Source organism: Panthera onca, chromosome D3 (assembly GCF_046562875.1).
Source record: "Panthera onca isolate mPanOnc1 chromosome D3, mPanOnc1 haplotype 2, whole genome shotgun sequence".
Classification (NCBI taxonomy): domain Eukaryota; kingdom Metazoa; phylum Chordata; class Mammalia; order Carnivora; family Felidae; genus Panthera; species Panthera onca.
The window spans coordinates 84484491-84509535 of record NC_138350.1 but is presented as its reverse complement, the minus strand read 5'-3'; the positions used below and the strand labels follow the sequence as shown (position 1 = coordinate 84509535).

At 35.4% G+C, this 25045-nt stretch overlaps 1 protein-coding gene across 1 annotated transcript in view; it reads right to left on the bottom strand.

Moving 5' to 3' along the window:
- Positions 1-25045, bottom strand: part of CCDC102B (coiled-coil domain containing 102B) — a 189670-nt gene that overhangs the window by 85788 nt on the left and 78837 nt on the right.

The window sequence follows — 25045 nt, the reverse complement described above, 5'->3', positions numbered from 1 at the left end:
TAAAAAACATGAAAAAATCAGATTGAGAAACTCTTTTCTTCTGCTTTCTTCCCGCCAATACAAGGACATGATTCTGGAAGAAGGCGAGTGTCACAGCCACCTTATAACATTTAAATCGGAGGAACAGAGATGAAAAGAGCTTGATTTAGTGACTGAGCTATGCCATGATATCTAGAATGCACACCTCTCGTTTTCTTGCCATGTGAGAATAATCACCTGACTTTACTTAAGCTGTGATTGTTGAGTTTCTGTCACTTGCAGTCAAAATGACATGAGACTGATAGATGAACCACTTTCACCCTACGGTTCATATAATGATAAATTCCTCACAAATACTATGAATAAGACATGGGGTTTATCCTCAAAGATTTTGTAGTTCAGTGGGCAATACAAGCACATAAAAATAAAAACACGTATTCACACTAGTTATTCAATCAATCTTTCTTCAGTACATACTATGTGTCATATCAGCGTTAGGTTGCTACCATATATAGGAGATACTCAGAAGTCTTGAACTGTCTCCTAGAAGTGAAGACGCCTCACAGCACAGATAACATTGAACAGTCTTAAAAACATCAAAGCTTTATAAAGAAATTACAAACAGCTTGCCATGTAACAACAAACGCAAATTAACTGGTAAGAGTAGACCCTCTTATTAGTATGTACGCCGATTACTTTATTCAATATAGCAACATAGCTATATTGATGACATAGTGAATAGAACCTTTTCTTTAAAATAAATGCTTAAAACATGCAGCTTAATCTACAAATTAAAAAAGGTCTGTGGTTGTATAAGATTACCCACTTTTATTATCAAGTAAGATTTATTGTTATAAGTGACATTTAATGCACATGACATTAATTCCTCTCATTTTTATTTGCTTTTTTATATAGTTACAGATCATAAACTATCTCCTTATGAACCATCCATTTAATCAATCGAAGGGGTTTCATTATACTAACAACTTACAAAATAAGTCTTTATTTACTGAAGAAAAAGCTATTATAATATTAAATATATATCCTTTTCAGTTGCAAGAAAAATACACATTTTAACAAGTATTCTGTAGAGGTGCCAAAACAATGCACTCCTTGTTATACTTACAATAATATAGATTCATGGTTGTTATTATTTTTGTTAGCATTGGTATATGTCCAATCACATTTGAGTTAGTGCTGATTTGGAGAAACTGTTCCCTACGTTTACTGTAATTCAGAGGGCAATGATAATATAGCTCACCAAATTTCTTAGACCACTGGTAAGCCAAGACCAATTTTAAAAAAAGAAAATAAAAAAGGAATTCTTAGTTAGAAGCACACAAATATTTTATATATATGTTCACATATCATATGGATATTCATCTCCATTATTCCCTATTTAATGATACTTCTTTTGGCTGGGATTCCAAAGTGAAGACAGAAAATTTATTTCAGCATATTAAACTTAAATTTATCCTTGCCATTTTTCAAAATCAATCAGTATCATAAAATTGTAATGTCTTTAAAAATGTCTCATTAACTTTTATTTCACTAGTGTTTTGAAGACTCTATAATTGGATTCTGGTACGTGGAGACCTTGCCTACCAATTAACTATGTATTTTTTCACATCTGACTAAATAAAATTGATCATTCAGTCCTTGAACTTGAATAGTTTTTCCTGTTCTAAAGTGTTTCTCAAGCAACTGTAAATGGGGATATTGAATCCTTATGTGTATCTAGTTAAGCATTCATTTTCCCTATATGTATGTGCATCTGTATGTATGCATGTTTTATTTCAATGACCGTGAAAGGATTTGTCAGCGGTTGTGGCACAAAGCCTTTGATGCGTGAGAAAATATTTGAATGCTATTGACTCTGGTTTCTTACACTAAATTTTGCATTGTCCTTACCACAAAAAAGGAGGGAGGAGGCACAGGGAAACTCTTGGAGGTAACGGACATGTTTATTACTTTGATTATTGGTGATGGGTTCACAGATACATGCATACGTTCAAACTCATCAAATTATTTATATATAATATATAATATGTGCAATATTTTGTATTAACTATAGCTCAATCAAGCTGTTAAAAATGTTCATTTAATCAGGCTACCATGATGACTACAAGTATTTTTAAGGTACTAAATAACTAAATAAATGAAATATGATGGGTCTACAATGTATAAATATTGCTACTAAACATTATCTCTCACTAAAGAGACATTTAATGTGTAAGACATTGGGCTCCATCCAGACTCTATTGATTCAAGGTCTGATTCTCCCACTTTCTACATGGATGATCTTGGACAAATTATATAAATTGCCTTTGGCTCATTATCCTTACCTGTAAGGGGAGACAGAAATATCATGTATCTCAGTTCTGGTGACTGTTAAATGGAAAAATGCCTGCAGGCTGGCTGACCCATCTGTCTCTTAGGCAAGGGGACAGTTTTCCTCAGTGCTATCCAAGTCACTAATATGTCACTCTGGACATGTAACATTGTTTTTTTCGGCTTCTTTTCTCTCTTTTGAAAGAGAGACAGCATACTCAAAAAACAGGGATATCAACAGATAAATAAGATTTATCAGGGCGCCTGGGTGGTTCAGTTGGTTAAGCATCTGACTTCGGCTCAGATCATGATCTCACGGGTCGTGAGTTCCAGCCCCGCACTAGGCTCTGTGCTCCAATATCTCCCATTAAATCACAGCACAGTTAGTCAAGTGATCCCTGACATTGTGCTTTGAGTGAATTTAACCTCCTCATAGCTTAAAGGAACTGCAAGTTTGGGGCTTCTGCATCCCTGTTGCCCTTTTCTGTCATGCTGCGTCCACGCTCCATGATTTCAGCCACCCTGGCGTGTCTGTCCCCTGCACAAACCTCAACTTTCTCCTTTGTGCAATCAGATTGTGCTGCCATTCTGGAACCTTGTTAATAAGCAAAAGCAATAAATCTAACGATCACAAATTATAACTCTCTCTGAAAGGAATAAACGGTGTATTATGATTCAACACATACCTATATACTCAAAGAAGTCTCTCTGAAGTGACCGACATCTTATGTATTATCTGAAGAATGAGGTGGACCAAAAATAAAAGCATTTTTGGCAGAAGTTACATTATCAGGGCATTTTTGCCTGATCAAGGGATTTTGGCTTTATTGTTTATACTTATTGCTTTCCATTAACTTATAGGAAATGAATTCTAAATGAAACCCTTCTTGGATTTTTTTTTCCCCTAAGAAGCATAAGACAACTAATGCATACACAATAATGTTAATAAAAGCCATAAGCAGGGGTGCCTGGGTGGCTCAGCTGGTTAAGAGTCTGACTCTTGATTTTGATTCAGGTCATGATCTCACAGTTTGTGAGTTCGAGCCCTGGATCAGGCTCTGTGATGATAGTAAAGAGCCTGTTTGGGATTCTCTCTCTCTCTCTCTCTCTCTCTCTTTCTCTCTCCGTCCCTCCCTCCCTCCCTCCCTTTCTCAAGATAAATAAATAAATTTAAGAAAAGCCATAAGCAAAGAGTAACTAGATTAATACAGATTCAAAATATAATGTTAAGAACAGTTGTTACTTTAGATACGATGCCATACACTCTGATAAAAAGTGAAAAAGAAAAATCAGTTTTTAACATTCAGGAAAGTAAAACACCATATTGTATTTTAAAATGTGGCCTGTCAAACATGCACAAGTGATTAGTATTAAAAATATGTATTTTGAATGTGCCTAAAGCAGAAAAAATTAAGATATTTTTTAGGATAGTTTTGCAAGAGAACACTAAATATGAAATGTGAGACAGCGGTTGTAGGCAGTAAGGTAATGGCCAGATTATACCACTTCAACAGAGCTCAAGTTCTTTATATTTTAAAAATCCATGCACTGTGACAAATTACACAGGCAGTTATAGTCTATATTTGTTGATGTTATTGTGAGCTCTTAGAGCCATAGACAGGCAGGAAACACTTGCACAAAAAAAGGCAACTAAATAACATAGAATAAGTTCGTACGTTATTTAAAGCTTGGAAACTTTATTTTCCAAAAGCATTGTAGTATAAGCATAAATGTAAACATTTTAAAATACACATATTTAGGGGCGCCTGGGTGGCTCAGCTGGTTAAGCACCCAGCTTCAGCTTAGGTCATGAGCCTGGAGCCTGTTTCAGATTCTGTGTCTCCCTCTCTCTCTGCCCCTCTCCTGCTGACGCTCTATCTCTCTCTCGCTCAAAAATAAATAAACATTAAAATTTTTTAAATAAAATAAAATACATTTATGTTTGCTAAGAATCATCATGAAATTATAAATTGCATTATCTGATCAATTAGAAATTAACTTTATTTTTAATTTTTTTATGTCTCTTTTTGAGAGAGAAAGAGACGGAGCATGAACGGGGAAGGGGCAGAGAGAGAGGGAGACACAGAATCCTAAGCAGGTTCCAGGCTCGGAGCTGTCAGCACAGAGCCCGATGCGCGGGGCTCAAACTCAAAAACCACAAGATCCCGACCTGACCCGAAGTCAGACTGAGCCACCCAGGGGCCCGAAATTAACTCTATTTTAAAGAATTGGCATGGAACTCATATGATAAGCCCTGCCCTTGGAAGCTGACTCTTCCTTGAGTCCTAAATCTTAACCTTCCCCAGTGTTGCTGAAGCCGTGTGTCACTGTTTCACGGCAGCAGGACGCCTTTTCTTTAGTCTAGCTTTTCAGTAAAAAATTGAGAAAATAATGTATTTCTTAGATAATGCTCAATGACAAAAAATTACCTCCATTTCTTTATAAAAATCTATTGCAGAATAATCTCTCCACATCATATCTTGATGTAATTACTGCCCTTCCCAGACAATAGCAATGTTTTCTATGCTTTAAGAAGAAAAAGAACATGGGGCCTGGGTGGCTCAGTCGGTTGAGTGTCCGACTTCGGCTCAGGTCATGATCTCATGGTTCGTGGGTTTGAGCCCCACGTCCAGCTCTGTGCTGACACCTTGGAGCCTGGAGCCCGCTTTGGATTCTGTCTCCCTTTCCCTTTGTTCATCCCCTGCTCTCACTCTGTCTCTCTCTCTCTCTCTCTCAAAAATAAAGATTAAAAAAAAAGAAGAAGAAAAAGAACAAAAATAATAACAAAACGTACAAAAAAACTACATTTAGAATAAAAACCTTATTGGTCAGACATAGAAAGTGGTCAATCTTACTTCTTTGGACTACGAATAAAGGAACAATGAAAGATCTAGAATCCACAATCCATTTCTATTTTTTAAAGTGCCAATGTATCATTGGTAATGAGGCTTGGAAAACTAAAATTTCTTTTTTCTGGCAGGCTGATCATCTTGAAGCCTTTAGAGTGCTTTGCCTGCCAATTACCAATTTAGGTTCAGATAATTCAGAATTTCTTGGAGGATGTAAAATAATTTAACTACTCTTGTTTAGAACTTAGGGTATCAATCAGGTTCAAGCAAGTTCTGTTTTAAAATATTCCTGAAATGTCTCATAAGTGAGCAAATATTGCAGCATAATGATATTTTATCTAAGATCGGAGTTTACACTTTAAATATATTTCTTCTAACTGTATGTACAAAGTCTATGCTATTTATTACCTATTTGCATGCAAGTCTGGCACTTGTTGAATTCCTGGGCATTTCTTAACTTTTTGTTTAAGTTTCAAGGTTTCAGTGAACAAAACCACAAATGATTCCAATTTTCTCATGCAATCTAATCCAACGTAATAGCACCAAATAAATAAGCCAAGATATCTGCTGAGACCTTATGCCAAAAAATGAAATTATTAGCTGTGGAACTCCAAAGCCCTGTTGAATCTTATTTTCGTATAAGGATAATCTTGCTGCTACTTCCAGGTGGCTAACAGTCAGAGTACACATCTTATTGGAAGGAACACTGAAAAAACGTGGTTGTGTCAAAGATCCTACATTTTCCGAAGTTGGACAGGTGACCCTGAATCTGGAATATGCCTCACTATGTAAATATAATTTTGTATAATTTCATAAAACTGAAAGAATTTAAAGGACATTGTAACTGTGTCCACAAATATTAGTTACAAAGAAATCAAAATAAAGTCCACAAGAGCAAAGAGCCAACAACTCAAAATTATGATTATTATTAATTTATAATGTGGAAGGGAATGACCCTATAATACAATTCCTATCCCAGTTCCACAACAAACCAGGTAGTGCTGAAGGAGCGGTGTTACGTTTTCCATTTTTTGGTTTTTTTGTTTTTTTGTTTTTTTAATTTAAAAGCTACTTATTAGGTTTTCGGTAATGTTGAATCCATTGACATTTTCCAATATTTATGTCCACTTCAGAGTTTCAGTAAACAAAGCCACAAGCCATGTCAGTTTGCCTATGCACTTCCCAAGAAAAATTTCTAACCCATTTACTGTGTTCACACTTGCTCTTAAAGAAATGTATGAGGCTAACTCACAAATTCGTCATAGATCTGGTTACACTTTATAGTGAACAAGAGAAAGCCCTTTCATGTCAGTGTGATTCGGTAATATTTTCTCACACCCATTTGATGGAACGCACATAGCTGCCAACTACTCTGCGTTAGCTGACTGGAAAGTTTTCACAGACTTAATAATGAAGTTTGGAGAATACAGTCCAAATGATTGTCATATTTACTTTTGAAACGCAGTTATAAAAGTTTTTAATAAAAAAAAAATTTATTCTTTAAGTCTGTTTCATTTCCCCAATTGTACATTCTTTACATTAATAATCCAAATTGGCTAAAATGTATCCCACATCAAAAAGCTACGAGAAAAAAACTGGAATCAGAAGCAGAAATGTTATGATGGATGTAGACTTCTGTGAGCCATACCTATGCATAATATTTCCAAATACTTTGCTTCATTCACTCTACTTCTTAGTAGAGCAAAGTAATACTCATATAAAGGCATGAAAGATACTATTTATTAAGTTTTATTTCTTATGTGTGATCTGAAATTTAATCTTCAGGGTAAAGACCTATGACCATATTGGTGGTAGAGATTAAAATTCATTCTTTAAATTATAAATCAAATCAAAGGAGAAGTCTTTAAAAAGCCCAACTCCCCCCAAATGACAAGATGACTGGTTCATCAAAAGTTGCAGAGAGCATCCAAAAGGGATGGGGTAAGATAGTTTTTATTTTTGTAGTTTCTGGACAAGGCCAGGTTTAAGAAACCCACACTCCCCAGAGTTCAAAAGGCAACTTGGAACCCTCAGATTTGTAGCTACTTCCTCCCCAGGGCTACTGAGGACCTCATGCCCAAAATATTTGTCACAGTAATCTTCAGAAGTTTCAAATATAGCCCCCAAGAAGTGGTGTAAGATTGTCATCCTTGTAATGACGGTCAAGTAAAGCAATGTTTTAAATATAGAAGTTGGGGGGCGCCTGGGTGGCTCAGTCAGTTAAACATCTGACTTCGGCTCAGGTCATGATCTCACAGTTTGTGAGTTCAAGCCCCGTGTTGGGCTCTGTGCTGACAGCTCAGAGCCTGGAGCCTGCGTTGGATTCTGTGTCTCCCTCTTTGCCCCTGTACCACTCACACCCTGTCTCTCTCTCCTTCAGAAATAAAGAAACATATAAAAAAATTAATACAGTAGTTAGTATTTACTGATTCAGTATAATCATTGGACGCTGACATGCTAAAATACATTTAACTTGAACTAAGGGGCAACAGACAATTCTGTAAATAGTTAACTAACATAGGAAGGGTGGTCAGTTAGATTCCTATTGCCATTGTAGAAAATCACCATGAACTTAATGGCCTAAAACAACACAAATTTATTATCTTATATTTCTGAAGTTCAGAAGCCCAAAATAAATCTCACTGGGCTAAAATCAAGTGTAGGTGGGGCTGGTTTCTTCCAGAGGTGCTGAAGGGAGGATCATTTCCTGGCCCTTTTCAGCTTCCAGAGGCTCCTTGCATTTCTTGGCTAGTGACCACTCCACCCCTTCATTCCTGTCATCAGGTCTTCTATCCCCAACACTCCTCTTCCTCTCTTCTCCTACGAGGACCTATAGGATTACACTGGACCCACCCAGATAACCCAGGATAATCTCCCTATCTCAAAGGCTTAACTTAATCATGTCTCTAAAATCTCTTTTACCATCCGAAGTAAGGTATGACAGGTTCCAGAGATTAAGTTGTGTAGGCATTGTTCAGCCTACAGCAGCTGATATAGGGGGGAGAAAAAATATTGGACTTTGAAACCACATAAACAGTACTTCAAATTCTTGCTTTATCATTTACCATCTTGTGACCTTAGAAACAATTTATGTGAAAGTCTCTTCATCTATAAAATGGGATTATTAATAGCTTTGCCATGGTTGTTTCAAGGGTGTCACATGAATTTTCCTCTGTGTGGGTCACTTCCTTCAGTACGCTCTCAGCAACTGACTGCATCATCACTGCCTTCTCCATGAAGTAATGCCCCCTTTCTTTGCTCCTATGGCAAAGGAGACAGTATATCTCATGTGTTGTCTATTTTCACTGCTTTTATTTCCTCCCATCCCATTCTTTCATCAACCCATTTCAACTGGGAATCTTGTCTTCTGTTCCACAGAAATCCCACTTGTCAATATCACACATTATCTTAATATCGCCAAATCAGATACTCATTCCTCATCCTTGCTTCATGTGACCTCAACATTATTCACAAAAATCGAAAATTCCTTGCTCTTTAAACACATCTGTCTTTTCTCCCCCCTTAATTACCACACTCTTTTCATTATTCTGTTACCTCTTCCTTCTAGGCCTCTTTTGTCTCTCCTTACCACTCCTCTCTCTGTATTAAAGAGTCCAAAGCTTAAAAATATGAAACAGAATGTCTTTGCTGTTGAATGTCAAGTTCTTATCTCCAGTTTTTTAACCTCCCCTGAGCTCCAGGCTCACAGAGTTCCTCCGAACGTCCACTTGGATTCCACTAAAGGAATCTCTGCCTCAACCTTAAATTACAAAATTAAACTCTCAATCCCCAGCCCGCTGCAAATTTGTTTTCTTTCCATTGTCAGCATCCCAGGAAATGGGACCAGCATCCATCTAACATCTCAAGTCAAAAACCTAGTTTCTTTCTGACCCACATTTAGTCAGCAAGTTCTATTACCTCATTCCTTCAAATTACTTCCTAGACCCGTGCATTTCGTTCCACCATCCCTGCCTCTATGCTGTGGAAACAACCACCACCCTTATAGCATTACGACTTCTGAAATGCCTACAGATACTTCTATCTAGTTGGTATGAAGCAGTCAAAAAATCTTTTTACAATTTAATAAAGTTATATAACTCTAATCACAACTTACTAATGCCTAGTACAATTAGAATAAAATGAAAACATTTAATCACAGTCTGGTTCATATGATCCGCCCCACCAGCCTTACTCCGTGACCTTGATTCCTATCTCCCTTCCTTTCCTTACCCTTTTTGCTCCAGTCTCGCTAACTTCCTTTTATTCTTTGAAGAGGCCATGTTCGTTCTTGCCTTAGGATCTTGTGGGTGGAATGCTCTTCCCTCAGATCTTTGGATTCAAATGTGTTCCCTTGTTCTGAGTATGTAACTTTACAAGGCCTTGAAGGTTCAAACCAAGAGGACAAAACGCTAATATAATTTAAGCACAACCTCCCAGTGTAGTAACTCTTCACATGTGTAGAACATATCTATTTTAAAACACTTTTAATGTACATTTTGCATGATGCTTATGGAAATTCTATTAGGTGGGTATGGGTGTCTGGACCAATGTCAGAACAGCTGACAAGTGGCAGAGACAGGACTTAATTCAGATCTTTTATCTCAAAATTCAGAGCTATCTCCACCATACCAAATTGTTTCTTTTACAAATGTTCAGGATAAACACCAGCATCCTGACCCAAACACCACAGCAAAGTGTGTGATCTCATTGTGCCTTAACTTAGGGAGAGTAAGGGTCAAGAAGAATTTAGTTTCAACCTCCATGAAACCATCCAGAAGGCTACAGAATTTAGTAGCCAATACCACCTTCTTGTGTTTCTTATAAAAGAAAACTCCATTTTTAATTTTTTGAGGAACCTCCATACTGTTTTCCAGAGTGGCTGCACTAGCTTGCATTCCCACCAAGAATGCAAAAGAGATCCTCTTTCTCCACATCCTCATCAACATCTGTTGTTGCCTGAGTTGTTAATGTTAGCCATTCTGACAGGTGTAAGGTGGCATCTCATTGTGGTTTTGATTTGTATTTCCCTGATGATGAGTGATGTGGAGCATTTTTCATGTGTCGGTTGGCCATCTGGACATCTTCTTTGGAGAAGTGTCTATTCATGTCTTTTGCCCATTTCTTCACTGGATTATTTGTTCTTTGGGTGTTGAGTTTGATAAGTTCTTTATAGATTTTGGATACTAACCCTTTATCTGATATGTCGTTTGCAAATATCTTCTCCCATTCTGTCAGTTGCCTTTTAGTTTGGGCTGATTGTTTCCTTCGCTGTGCAGAAGCTTTTTATTTTGATGAGGTCCCAGTAGTTCATTTTTGCTTTTGTTTCCCTTGCCTCCAGATACGTGTTGAATAAGAAGGTGCTGCGGCCAAGATCAAAGAGGTTTTTGCCTGCTTTCTCCTCGAGGATTTTGATGGCTTCCTGTCTTACATTTGGGTCTTTCATCCATTTTGAGTTTGTTTTTGTGTACGGTGTAAGTCAGAGAAAGACAGATATCATATTACTTCACTCACATGAGGACTTTAAGAGACAAAACAGATGAATGTAAGGGAAGGGAAACAAATAATATAAAAACAGGGAGGGGGACAAAACATAAGATACTTAAATATGGAGAACAAACAGAGGGTTACTGGAGGGGTTGTAGGAGGGGGGATAGGCTAAATGGGTAAGGGGCATTAAGGAATCTATTCCTGAAATCATTGCTGCACTATATGATAACTAATTTGGGCGTAAATTAAAAAAAAATAAAATTATAAAAGAAAACTCCATAGACCAGGAGGACTAGACACAGAGGAAAGTGGTAGTACCAAGACTCCAGGCCCATTCTCTCATTCTTGGCCTCAGAACAAGATACTCTTTTGGAGCCCAGCTTTCCACCATGAACAAACATTAAATTCCTTCTTCAAAAAAAGGAAATTAAAAAACACAATGTCTCATACCCTTATAGTGCCTCCCCAAGTCACCTAAAAAAATACATACCACACAAGTGTGTGTATATTATATACAAACATATAAAATATATACACACAGTATACACACATATTTTAATTGGGTTGCATATTATTTTAATATTATTATTTAGCAGACTGAGCTAAACTTTAGTGTATGTCTAAGAATGTCAGCAGTACTTGGAGAAAATAATTCCTCCATGTCAAATCACTTTTCTGTTTAATCCATTTTCACTAAAATTACATGAAACAAAGACTTCAAACAAAATCTTAGTTACCCTTCATGTATTCTGAATATGAATTTCTATGGTTCATTTTTGTTTCCGAGGTTCATATCACATGCTTATAAAGTCTCTTTTAGATTCAGAAAATGAAAAGTGCATAGATTATCAAGTTCTCAGTAAATGTTTGCTCCTTTATAGACCATACATTACTAATCACTAACATGTATGAAGATTATATTTTTAAATCTAAATCACGCGTGTTTACTCTGCATGGCTTATGCTATGATAGAAAAAAAAGTACAATCTATGTTTAGAGACTAGACATTTAGAAATTGTTTGACAGATCTGGTTGGTTGACCAGATGAAAATGTGTGGTTAAAGTAGTTCATTGAACAGTCACTCTTGTTAAATAGCAAATGGTAAGGTAAAGAAATTTTAAAGAATTGCTAAGAAGAATACTAATACTCTTCCAAAATAAGGTACAATTTAAGAATAAGAAAATTTATTGACTCTCAGTCAACATTAACTGGAATTATTTTCAGTGTCCCTTAATGTTACTTTATTGCCACAGAGTAATCTTCAACTCTGTGAAATTTAGAATCAAAATGAGAAAATTGCCTGGTATTGCTTAGAATCTACACATTATGGATGTATGTTGAATTCCAAACTGAAATTTTCAGTTCTTGACTCGGTCTAATCTTGCCAAAAGATCCCTGAAAGAAGTAGCTCAAGAGAGTTCTTGGACACCAAATATAAAAAGAAAAGAAAAAAAAAAACAGCCTAACATATTAAATTATAAACATATGGATGGAATTTCCTTTAAATTGCACTTGAGTCTAAACCTTAAGGGTAAAGAATTTAACAAAATACATTTGAGGTTTCCATAACACAAAACACTTGAAAAGTTAGGGAATTCAACTACCCCCAAAGACACATGAGATTTTCACTCTAACATTGAGTAAACTGAACCTTCTATCCTATTTTGAAATATCTCTACTCTAAAATATCAATCTTTACTAAGCTCTTTGTAATAAGTAGTAATGAATCTATATATCAGATAGTTGAGAGGTTTTTATTTTTTGTTTTCATATTCTGGATCCAGAAAAACTGAGAAATCAAGAGAAAAGCAAAATAAGAAAGGTATATATTTAAAAACAGTAATTTTCCCATGCTTTGTCCTATCCTTTCTCACCTAACCCATAGCAGTCTTTTTCAAATTATTATGGTTTTGACTAGTAAGTACTTTATAGTATGTGAGTACCTCGAAGCAGAGGAGATTGAAATATTAGCAGGAAATCAGGGCACTTTTATACTCAAGTCCATTGCCTTCTAAATGATGCACTGTCGTGTTATTATCCTCAAAAAGTCATATTTTAAAAAATACTGCCTACCAATGTATATAAAATAGCAACGATTTTCAATGTTGAAAATATAGATAAAATATTAAGGGAGCAAAAGTTGCATAAAAAGGTTTTTTGCCTAATTTTTAAAGCAATTATGATTGCAGTAAAAATATGTAAACTTTTAACAGTGATTTTATCTAGATATGTGTGATTGTACTTTTCTTCTTTATCCTGCTTTATAATATATATAGCACAGTTTTCCATATACAGATTCATGCATTTTTATATACAATCACTCAAATGATAACCCAATAATATACAAAATAGAGATTTTGAATTAAATCCTAATTTTAAACATAGTTGCATCCAAAATAGTCAACAAATGGCGGAGTTGGAAGAAACTGGAAAAACCATCAGAAGGACCATAACTAATAGCGAGACTACGTAGATTTTAGATACTGTAATGGTGCATCATAGGTATGTGGTGACAAGAAAACATATTGCAATGTATGGAAGGAATACCACAGAACTAAAAGGACGCTAAGTTAAATGTAAGTCTGTTCTAATTCCTAAATTCTCTTTTGGATTGGAACAGTCGACTAGAACACTTACTATGAGCCCAGCACTGAGCAGGACACTGGTGTTGAAGCAACGTGTTGAAGAGTGTGTGTGCGTGCAAGTATTTCAGACGTTCACAAGATATGTGGATTTCCAGCCTTACTACTGAGAACTTTGAATAGACCACATTTTCATTTTTGTTTAACAGTAACCATTTTATTTTCCGATCATGAATAGGTAATTCCCTCTCTCTCTCTCTCTCTCTCTCTCTCTCTCTCTCTCTCTCTCTCTCCCTCTCGTATGGTACAATTACATTGGGAGGCTTTAATTCACTTCAATAGCAAGACGAACACTTGTTACGACCTAAGTTTCTTATTGGTCATAGTTGAATTCATTACTGAGAAAATTGTAGATTCACATTCAGTTGTAGGAAAGGATACCAAGACATCCCATGTACTCTTTAGCTGGTTTCTCCCAACAGTAGTCTCTTCCAAAATGACAGCACAATGTCCAATCAGGTTACTGAAATAAATACAACTCACTGATCTTATTCAGATTTTCCCATTTTAACTTGTACTTGTTTGGTTTGTCTATTTTGTTCTGTACAATTTTATCACCTGTATAGGTTTGCATATCCACCACCACAGTGAGGACAGAACCCACATCCTTTGTGCTCCCTCACCCTGCGCCTAATCCCTGGAAACCATTAAATTGTCTCCATGTCTAAAATTTTCTCATTTCTAAAAAAATTACATATATATATAAAATATATAATGTTATATATATTTTATATATATATATAATGTTATATATATTTTATATATATATATATTAGAGTAATATATATATGTCTAATATGTATATATTAGAGTAATTCACTGTATAATCTTTGGGGATTGGCTCTTTCACTCATTCACTCAGCACAACACTCTGGAAATCATGTAAGTTGCTGCATATATGAATAGTCTGCTTTTTGATTTTTGTTTTTATTGCTGAGGAGAATCCCATGGTATATATATGCAGCATGGTCTCTTTAAGCTGCTAACCTGTTCGAGGACATCTGAGCTGTTTTCAGTTTTTGGTTATTATCAATAAACAGGTATAAACATTGGTATACATGTTTTTCATGAACATAAGTTTTCACTTCTCTGGAATAAACGTCCATGAGTTCAACTACTGGGTCCTATGGTAATTGCATGTTCAGTTTTATAAAAATCTGTCAACCTGGTTTCCAGAATAACTATACCATTTACTTTCTTATCTTCTCCAGCATTGAGTATTGGCAATTTTTTCTTTTTTGTTTCAGACATTCTGATAAGTGCATAGCTCACTGTGGTTCTAATTTGCATTTCCCTGATAGCTAAGAATACCTTTGTCACTTGTTTACATACTCTGTGTATATCATTTTCGTTGAAATGTCTTTTCACATCTTTTGGCCATTTTCTAAATGTACTTTTGGTTTTTACTGTCAGGTTTTCAGAGATAGAGATACAAACTTTTGTCAGAAATGTAGTTTGCAAATATTTTCTCTCAATATGTATCTTTTCTTTCCATTCCCTTTACATGGGAGAGCAAGCTTTTTTTAATTTAAAAAGTATCCAATACATCATTATTTCTTTATGGATTTTGCTTTGGTGTCCAATTTAAGAGCTCCTTACCTAGACCTCAGTCTCAAAGACTCTCTCCTGTATTTTTTTCCTAAAAGTTGTATAATGTTATGTTTTATAGTTAAGACAATGATCCATTTTGAGTTTCTTTTTGCATCACATGTAAGGTTTAGGACATGATTAGTTCCTTTTTATGGAGGTCTGCTTGCTCCAACACCTTTGGCTGATGGGCTGTCCTTCCTTTATTGAATTTGTGTATCTTTGTTAAAAATTAGAGAAGCATATTTATGTAGGCCTGTGTCTGGCTTGTCCACTCCGTTCCATTGATCTATGTGCTATCACAACCCTTCTGTAAGTATCACAGTATCTTGATTATTGTATGTAAGACTTATTATCCGGTGTGGCAATTCCTCCTACTTTATTCTTTGTCAAGATTGCTTTAGCTAAGCTAGCATTTCTCTACAAATTTTAGAATCATCTCATCTATGTGCATAGACAAATAACTTATTATGGTTTTGACAGGAATTGAATGAAACCCATATGTCAATTTGGGTAGGTATAGGGTATTTACCATGAACACAGTAAGCCTCCCCTATGTAGATCTTCTTTGAATTCTTCCATCAGCATTTTGCAATTAGCAGCATACAAGGCCTGTGCAGCTCTTATTAAGTTGCATTTTCTTTGGAGTGATTATAAAGAATATTGTTTTTAATATTGTTTACATGCTTATGTTAGTGTATAGAAATATAATTGACTTTTTAAACATTTTTTTAAGTTTATTCATTTCAAGAGAGACAGAGAGAACAAGCGGGGGAGAGGCAGAGAGAGGGAGGAAGAGAATCCCACGCAGGCTCTGCACTGTTAGGGTGGAGCCTGATGTGGGGCTTGAACTCATGAAACACAAGATCATGACCTGAGCCAAAACCGAGAGTCAGACGCTTAAGTGACTGAACAAACCAGGCGTCCCATAATTGATTTTTGTGTGTGAGATGCTCTCATATCCTGCAACCTTGCTGAACTCATCAATTCTAGGAGTTTTGTTTTGTTTGAAGATTTCTTGGGATTTTTCTATGTAGATATTCATATCATCTGTAAATGGGGATAGTTTTGTAACTTCATTGTTGATCTAAATGCCTGTTATTTATTTTTCTTGCAATATGGCTGTGGCTAGCACCTCCAGCACTGTTAAGTAAGAGTGGTGAAAGCAGGGTGCCTGGGTGGTTTACTTGGTTGAGCATCCAGTTCTTGACTTCAGCTCAGGTCATGTTCCCAGGGTCATGGGATCGAGCCCCATGTCAGGCTCTGTGCTGAGCATGGAGCCTGCTTGAGATTTTCTCTTTCCCTCTACCCCTCTTCCCTGCTTGTGTGCGTTCTCTCTCTCTTTCTCTCTCTCTCTCTCTCTCAAAATAAAATAAATCTTTAAAAAAAAAAGGAGTGGTGAAAGCAGACATACTTGCTATGTTCCCAATGTTAGAGGAAAAGCACACTGTATTTCAATATTAAGTATGATGATAAGTACACATTTTTTTTTCTAGATGCTTTTTTGCAAGTTGGGACATTCCTCTCCACTTCTAGACTGGTGAGAGTTTTTATCATGGATGAGGGTCAAATTGTACCAAATGCTTTTTCTGTATCAATTCATATGATTAAATGACTTTTATTCTTTAGATTGTTGGTAGAAATTACACTGGTTGATTTTCAAATGTTGAACCAGCCCCGCATACCTAATATAAATTCCTCTTGATCACGGTGTATAATTATTTGTTTACATTTTGAATATGTTATGCTAAGATTTTGTTGAGGATTTTTACATAAGTTCCTGCAAGATACTGGTCTTCAATTTTCTTTTTTTGTACTGTCTTTGTCTAATAATAACAGCCTCATAAAATAAATTGGAAAATATTCCCTCTTTAATTTTCAGGAAGCGTATGGGTAAAATTGGTGTTAATACTTTAAATATTTGGCACTGCTATGGTCTGAATGTTTGTGACCCATCCCCCCCCCCACCCCCCACAACGCCAATATCATATGTTGAAATCCTAATGCCTGATGTGGTGTTATTAGGAAGTGGAGCCTCTGCAAGGTATTTGGGTCATGAGGATGGAGCCCTCATGAGTGGATTAGTGACTTTATAAAAGAGGCCCGAGATAGCTTGCTTGCCCCTTTGACATATGATGACAAAGTGAGAAGGTACCAGCTATGAACCAGGGAGAAGGGGCTCACCAAAATGTGACTACACTGCCACTCTGTTCATGAACTTTCCAGACTCTAGACCTGTGAGACATAAATTTCCATTATATATGTTACCCATTCTGTGGTATTTTTTTACAGAAGCCTGAAAAGATTAAAACAAGTAGAATTCTCCAGTGAAACCAGATAGGCCTGGCAATTTCATTTTTGTAAAACTTTTAATTACAAATTTAAATTTCTTGGGGCACCCGGGTGGCTCAGTCGGTTGAGCTTCCAACTTTGGCTCAGGTCATGATCTCACGGTCCATGAGTTCGAGCTCCACGTCCGGCTCTGTGCTGACAGCTCAGAGCCTGAAGCCTGCTTTGGATTCTGTGTCTCCCTCTCTCTCTGACCCTCCCCCATGCATGCTCTGTCTCTGTCTCAAAAATAAATAAACATTAAAAAAATTTTTTTAATAAATAAATTTAAATTTCTTTAATGTTTATAATATGATTTAACTAGTGTCTGTTTCATCTTAGTTGAGTGTTGATAGTTTATGGTTTCAAGGAATTGGTCCATTTCTTCTAGGCTGTTAATTTACGATCATAAAGGTGTTCATGATATTCACCTATTTCCCTTTTAGTGGCTGCAGGATTTTTAGTGATGTTCTCTATTACAATCCTGATATAGGTGATTTATTTCTACTCTCTTTCTCTTTTTGTCAATATTGGTAGATGGTTATTAACTATTGCTTTTTTGAACAATCAGGTTTTTTTTCATTTATTTTTTTTTTTTGTTTTCCTGTTTTCAATTTCATTGATTTCTGCTCTTAACATTTATTATTTCCCTCCTTCTCTTCTATTTGGGTATATTTTGTCTTCTTTTTCTAATTTCTTGAAGAAGTTTATATTATTATTTTCAAATGCTTTCTTGTTTCTCATGAAGATTGAGTGCTACAAGTTTCCTTTTCTGCATTACTTCAGGTATCTCCTAAATATTTGATATGCTATATTTTCATTTCAAACAGTTATGCATAATTTTATTTCCTTTGAGAATTCCTCACTGACTCAGGGAATATTTTGACATGTGCTATTTAATTTCTATTTCTTTACCAATATTTCTATTGTTGATTTCTGGTTGATTCCAGTATGGTAAGAGAACATTCTCTGCATGATTTCAACTATTTAGGTATTGCAGGTTAGTTTTGGCCTAGGACATGGTTTATCTTGGTGAATATTCAATGGCACTTGAAAATATGTGTATTGAACAGTTTGCAGGTGGAAGGTTCGATATACAACAATTAGATCAATTTGGTTGATTGTGTTATTCAGATCTCCTAAATCTCCACTGATTTTTGGTCTTGTTTCCTAGATTCATTAGTTAACTTATCAGTTGCTGAGAGGGGTTGTTGAAGTCCCCAACTATACTTTCACCTTTCAGCTCTATCAGGTTTTGCTTCATGCATTTAAAAACTGTCTTGCTTTGCTATTTACTCATGTAGGGTCATTATGTGTTCTTTGTGGATTGATCCTTTTATCATTATGAAATTTCTCTCTTGAAGGGTGCCTGGGTGGGTCAGTCTGTAAAGCGTTAGCTCAGGTCATGATCTCGCGGTTCATGGGTTTGAGCCCCGCGTTGGGGTCAGTGCTGACAGCTCAGAGTGGGGAGTCTGCTTTGGATCCCCCCCACTCTATTCTCTCTCTCTCTGCCCCTCCCCTACTCATGCTGTGTCTCTGTATCTCCAAAATAAATAAGCATTAAAAAATTTTTGAAAAAAAAAAGAAATTTCTCTTTTTATCTGTAGATCTGTGGTGTTTTTGTTTGGTTTTACTCTAACTTCTCTGATACTAATGTAGCCACTCTACCTTTTTTTTTTTTTTTAACAGATTTTGCATGGTGTACTTTTCTCTTTTTAAAATTCAACTTATATATAACATTGAATTTGAAATGAGTTTTTTTAAAAGCATATACTTTCCTCATAGTTTTTGTTTGTTTTGTCTGTTGTTTTATCCACACTACTAATCTCTGTCTTTTAATCAATGAATTTATGCTATTTACATTTAAGGAAATTATTGATATGCTAGAGTTTATGTCAGCCATTTTATTATGTGTTTTTGTTTTCCTTATTTTATTCCTGTTTCTTTCCCTCTATTTTTTTTTTTCTTTCATGTGGAGCACTTGAACATTTTTAAAGATATTGTTCACTTGATACGTTTATAATGTTTTTGAGTGTATCACTTTGTACAGTTTTTATACTGGTTGCTCGGGGATTTAAAACATATGGATATGACATCATAGTCAATTAAAATCAGTATTTTACCACTTTGAGTGAAATGAGGAAAACTTACTTCCTTTGAGGCCCTTCCTATCTCCTCCATTCTTAAAAATCACTTTCTTCAGTATAAGATAGCTCTGTCATTCTTTCAATTATCAAGTATGATTTATAAAGCTTATGGGAAAGATATTCTATTATATGTAATCATATTTCTGGCATTTGATTGTTTGTTCTTGTGTTCTGATGTCCCAATATTCCTTCTTCTAACATTTTACCTCTCTTTGAAGAACTTCCTTTAAGGGTAGGTCTGTGAATGACAGTTTTTAGTTTTCCTTCATCTGATAACTTTATTTCCTTTTCTTTCCTAAAGAATGGTTTCACTAGGTATATGGTTTTCAGTCTTTCTTTTTTTTCTCAGCATTTGCAAATGTGCCACATCCTGGTGGGTTTCATGGATTCAGGTGAGAAATTCAAAGCCATTCGAGTTGCTGTTCCAAGTTGTTGACATTCCATATTAGGAATTCAGTGTTGGCTATTAAGTAATCTGAAAATTATAGCATAGAATTTTTTCATTTTAACTCATCCTCAAATTTCAAATAAAGGTAGCAGCTATGTAACAATTAATGTAATGAGTCAGGCGTTGCCAATAAAATTTAAATTGCAATAAAAAATAAGATTATGTTTATGACTTCAAGCCACAGAACTATGGCTTGTTCTATGGTTTCAGATGTTAGCCTGAGGAAATCGGAAAAATTGGTAAAGGATAAAATGGTAAAGGAAAATGGTTCAAAATGTTTCCTCCCAATGTACATATCAAGTTTTTATATTATTATTATTATTATTATTATTATTATGAATATGATAAAAAGAGAGTATAGTGGGCATATGTCTACAACGTTTCCCAGCTATCCCCACCTTTTAGTAGTCACAACCTTGCGTAATTCCCTCCCATTCACTGGGGCTGGACTTAGTGACCTGCTTCTAATGAATATAATGTTGCACAAGTGATAGATGTCACTTCTGAAGTCAGGTTATAAAAAAGGACGATTTTGCCAGCACTCTCTCTATTGCCTCTCTTGTGGTCACTCTGATGAAGCCAAGAGCCATGTCATAAGCTTCCTGTGGAGAGGGTTAGGAACTGAGGCAAGAAACTGGCTAACAGCTTATGAAAAATTAAATCCTGCCCACAACATTCCAAAGATGCTTAGAAGCAGACCCACCCCAAGTTGAAGCGGAGGACCAGTGCAGCACTGGCTGAGACTTTAATTGCAGCCCCTTCACAGACCCAGCTAAGCCCCCACCTGCATTCCTCACCCACAGAAACTGTGAGACAATAATGTTTTAAGCTACCAAAGTTTGGTATAATCTGTTAACACAGCGATACGGAAAGGCAATATATGACTACAAGAAACGCTTCCTCAAATGACCAATTATCATTGTCACTTATCACAATTTGTTCCAACCTGACACAAAAATGTAAGTACTTAAGAAATAAAATGTTAAAATTTGCCAGTTGAAGTCAGGCCCAATTGGAAAGTTAAGTGATATAAAATGAGGGAACAGGAAACAGTAAATCTCAATTCAAATGCCAATCATAGGATTAAAGTAAATCAATTTTATAATGTAGCTTCAGATAATCTTAAAATGTAAAGAGTCCATGGCACTAAAAATATATTGCTTTTATAAAGATATATTCAAGTAATCAAATGCGAGAAATAGTATATTCTCTTGGTTAAAGTAGATGTGTAAACATAAGGTAAAACTGACCAGTCTTTTTAAGAGCGATCACAAGAGACAGCTGCCCATGCCATCAGTTTATAGGAAGAATATTAGGTAACCAATCCAAAAAGGAAGAAAGCCATCACAAACCAAGCAAATGAGATGTGTAATCAGGGTGACAGCCACCAATGAACATAATAACATTTCATTGTTTTTGTTTATTATATTTAAGCCAAATCCAAATTCAACTGTACAGTCTATAGACAGCTTCTGGTCATTAGTCATTCCTCTAAAATTCCAATATTAGTTTGACAAGAGAGAAAAGTTGCAATTTCTTAATATTTATATATATATATATATATATATATATATATATATATATTTAATTTTTTTACATTAATTCATTTTTGAAAGACACAGAGAGACAGAGCACAAGCAAGGGTGGGGCAGGGAGAGAGGGGGATGCAGAATCTGAAGCAGGCTCCAGGCTCTGAGCTGTCAGCATAGAGCCTGACACGGGGCTCAAACTCACGAACCATGAGATTATGACCTGAGACGAAATTGGAGGCTCAACTGATTGAGCCATCCAGGTGCCCCATATATTTTTAATGTTTTATTTATTTTTGAGGGAGACAGAGTGTGAGTGGGGGAGGGGCAGAGAGAGACAGAGACAGAGAATCCAAAGCAGGCTCCAGGCTCTGAGCTGTCAGCACAGAGCCCGACATGGGGCTCGAATCCACAAACCATGAGATCTTGACCTGAGCTGAAGGTGGACACTTAACCAACTGAGCCACTCAGATGCCCCAGCAGAGAAAAGTTTCTTTACAAATTACTTTAAAATAGCTAAAAGACTGCAGCTTTCACACACACACAAAATGTGAATTTTCAGAAAAATTCATTTTTAGTCTCTGCTGATAGTTGGGAAATCAAAAACCAACAAGGGGGAAATATTCTGGGTTTTCATTACTATGTTGGCCCTTTGAGAGGTAAGAATACCAGGAAATATAAACTGGCATCCAACAATGCCTTTAAAAACTTAAAATCAGAAAATGCGAATAGTGTGCAGATTCACTTTCCTAAAATGTTTCTCAAGAGCACGTGACTACGTGTAATTACCAAAGATGTAAGGTTGCAACATGAGACGCACATTTAATGCAATGTGTACGATTTTTCTTGTGCGATATGTGAAACTGGGCATGCTCATTTGTACATTTTGAACTTCTGATAAATTTATTTATTAAAATGAGTTTTTATAATTAAATCAAGATATTGTTTTGCTTTCAGAAAAATGAAGTCTCTACCAATGATTTAGATTTTTTTCTTTCCCATTTTTGAATGCAAAGTACTGTAGTATGAGGAAGGCTGTCCATGCAAACAACACCTTATTTAAGTTTAGTAGTGCATATTTTGAACACATAAAGGGCATTAAAATCTTGAAGTTTATCAAAATTAATTTGAAGATAACTTGTTTTTAAGTGCTTATCAACTAATATATTTTGTAATATTTATCTTTCTCAAGATAAGAATAGTTTCTACAAATCAAATGATCATAAACTGAACAGCTCAGCATCTACAATGACGTCTGGAGACAGAGAAAGAGTGAGAGAAATTATCAAATATTTTCTTAAGCATTTAACATGTATCAGTGTTTTTACTCTTCACCATAATCCAAGTGGTATATTTTATTGTATTTATCTCTCTATGCCTCCCTATTTTCTATTTCTTCTGAGGGAATATGTAGATGTATGAAAATGTGTATATGTATGATAGACAAATTCTTCAGCAAAAATCTGTTGTAAATATTTAATTATTATAAATAATTTTTATTAATTGTGATTACACAGACTCTCTGGCCTAACAGAAAAGATTTCCACCTATTTATAATACCACTTTAGTCTGGCTCTTCTGTATTATTCAAGTGATGATATGCACGTTTCAATATTTCCATTTTTCTGGCTGTTGTTTTTTCAGTGAAATATATTTCAGGAATATAATTAAAAATCAAAGCTTTAAAATTCCCTATTTCAGGGCACCTGGGGGCTCAGTCGGTTGGGCATCCGACTTTGGTGCAGGTCATGATCTTACAGTTCCTGGGTTCAAGCCTCACGTCAGACTCAGTGCTGACAGCTCAGAGCCTGGAGCCTGCTTCAGATTCTGTGTCTCCCTCTCTCTCTGCCACTCCCCTGCTCATGCTATGTCTCTCTCTCTCTCTCTCTCTCTCTCTCTCAAAAATGAATAAACCTTAAAATCTTTTTAAATAAAAAAATAAAATTCCCTATTTCAAACCAAAATACCAATTTGATATGGTAAACGTCAATGCACTTGCAAATGTAAAATTTCTGTTCTAAACAATAAAAAACTCCACTGTTGTTAGAAAACTTCCAAAGCAATTCCTGTGATATTTAGAATGGGCTCCAAGTCTACAGTTTTACAAGTCACTAGCTTAAAGTGAAACTTGACAGCATATTTAGTGAAAGCTCCAAATTTGCTAGGTTCCAAATAGAATAATGCAAATCTTGCAACTCTTTGACAGTTATCTCCTAAGGGGATTTTGGAATTATTTTTAGATAGCTTATTTTATTTTTACTTAAAATACTTTTACTTAAAATTACACTAGATAATTATGTTCTTTGGTAGTTCTAAATTTTAAGTAACTTGTTTTATTTACTAATTAAATACTACTGATTTTTCCCTAGAAAAATTTTTTTAAAAGAACTTTGCAACATATTATGCATATTATCTTGCTGCATTTGGGCATGGCTTCCTTTTGCATTAGCTAGCTTCCAATGTAATAGCAGTTAATTTAAATATAAATATTATATTTATGAAATTAAAGACAGAAACAAGTATATAAAATACAACCTAGAAAATGCAAACTTTAATATATTTGCAAATGAAAAAAGGATAAGAAAAGTCACTGCACTGAATTTAAGAAAAGCAGCAAGTATTTATTTTAGTCATTGGTATTAAGAGCGCAGTGAGGCTTATTTATGGTGTTTTCTTTTCTTGACCTAGATATGCAGCTTTTGTGCCAGATTTTCATTTAGTGTGAAGGACATTACTTTGCTTCTGGATTACCAAGCTCCTTGACTTTAGGAGATCTGCTACACAACATGAAAAATAAACCACAGTGGACAACTGTCCTCACTCACAGCATTCCAGCCATACGAGGTAGATGTCCATTCAAATAAGAGAAGGTAAATTTGTTGCCTATCTATTTCTGACTGTTAGCTTCCTCAGGAAGCCTCCATAAGCCTCCACCTGCTGTGAATTCTGAAGACTGGTCCCCTTTCTTCAAAAATGTTTAACATGGTTTGGTCCCTATTTTAAAATTATTTGATTACTCTCTATATTTCCCACTGACTAAGCTGTGAGCTCAGTGCGAGTAAGGACCTTGTTTGTGTTTGCTCACCATTCCATCCCCAGGGGCTGGGACAGTGTGGGGGGTAAAGTAAACATTAAGTAAATATTTGTTGTTGAATGAAAGATTAAATGAATGAGAGGTATTTAAGAGAAAAGTGTCTCTAGAATCTAGCAAAGATTATTTATAAAGAGTTTGTAAAGATAATATTTTCATATCTGGAAATGATACCAATTTTCCACACTTTACGTAAAAGAAAGTGAGTGAACACAGCCCAACTAATTTCATGAAGTCAAAACAACCCTAATACTAAGACCTGACAAGAACTTTATGACAAATGTCTCCCACTAACATGGATATAAAAACATGAGCGAAAACATCAGCAAGAAAAATGTAGTGATTAAAAAAAATTAATATATCACAAAGAAGTTGAATATATGCCAGAAATATAACTTTGGTTTAGCATTTGGTTATCAATTATTGCAATTTATTTAATAAACCATACTAATAAAATGAAGAAAAATCTCAATATATAAATAAAATGCATTTGATAAAATTCAACACCAGCTTATGATTTAAAAACATAGCAAATCTAATACAGAAGGGAAAATACATGATAACAGTTATCTCCGCAAAACCTAAAACAGCAATCCTTAATAGTGAATTATTGGATGCTTTTCCCC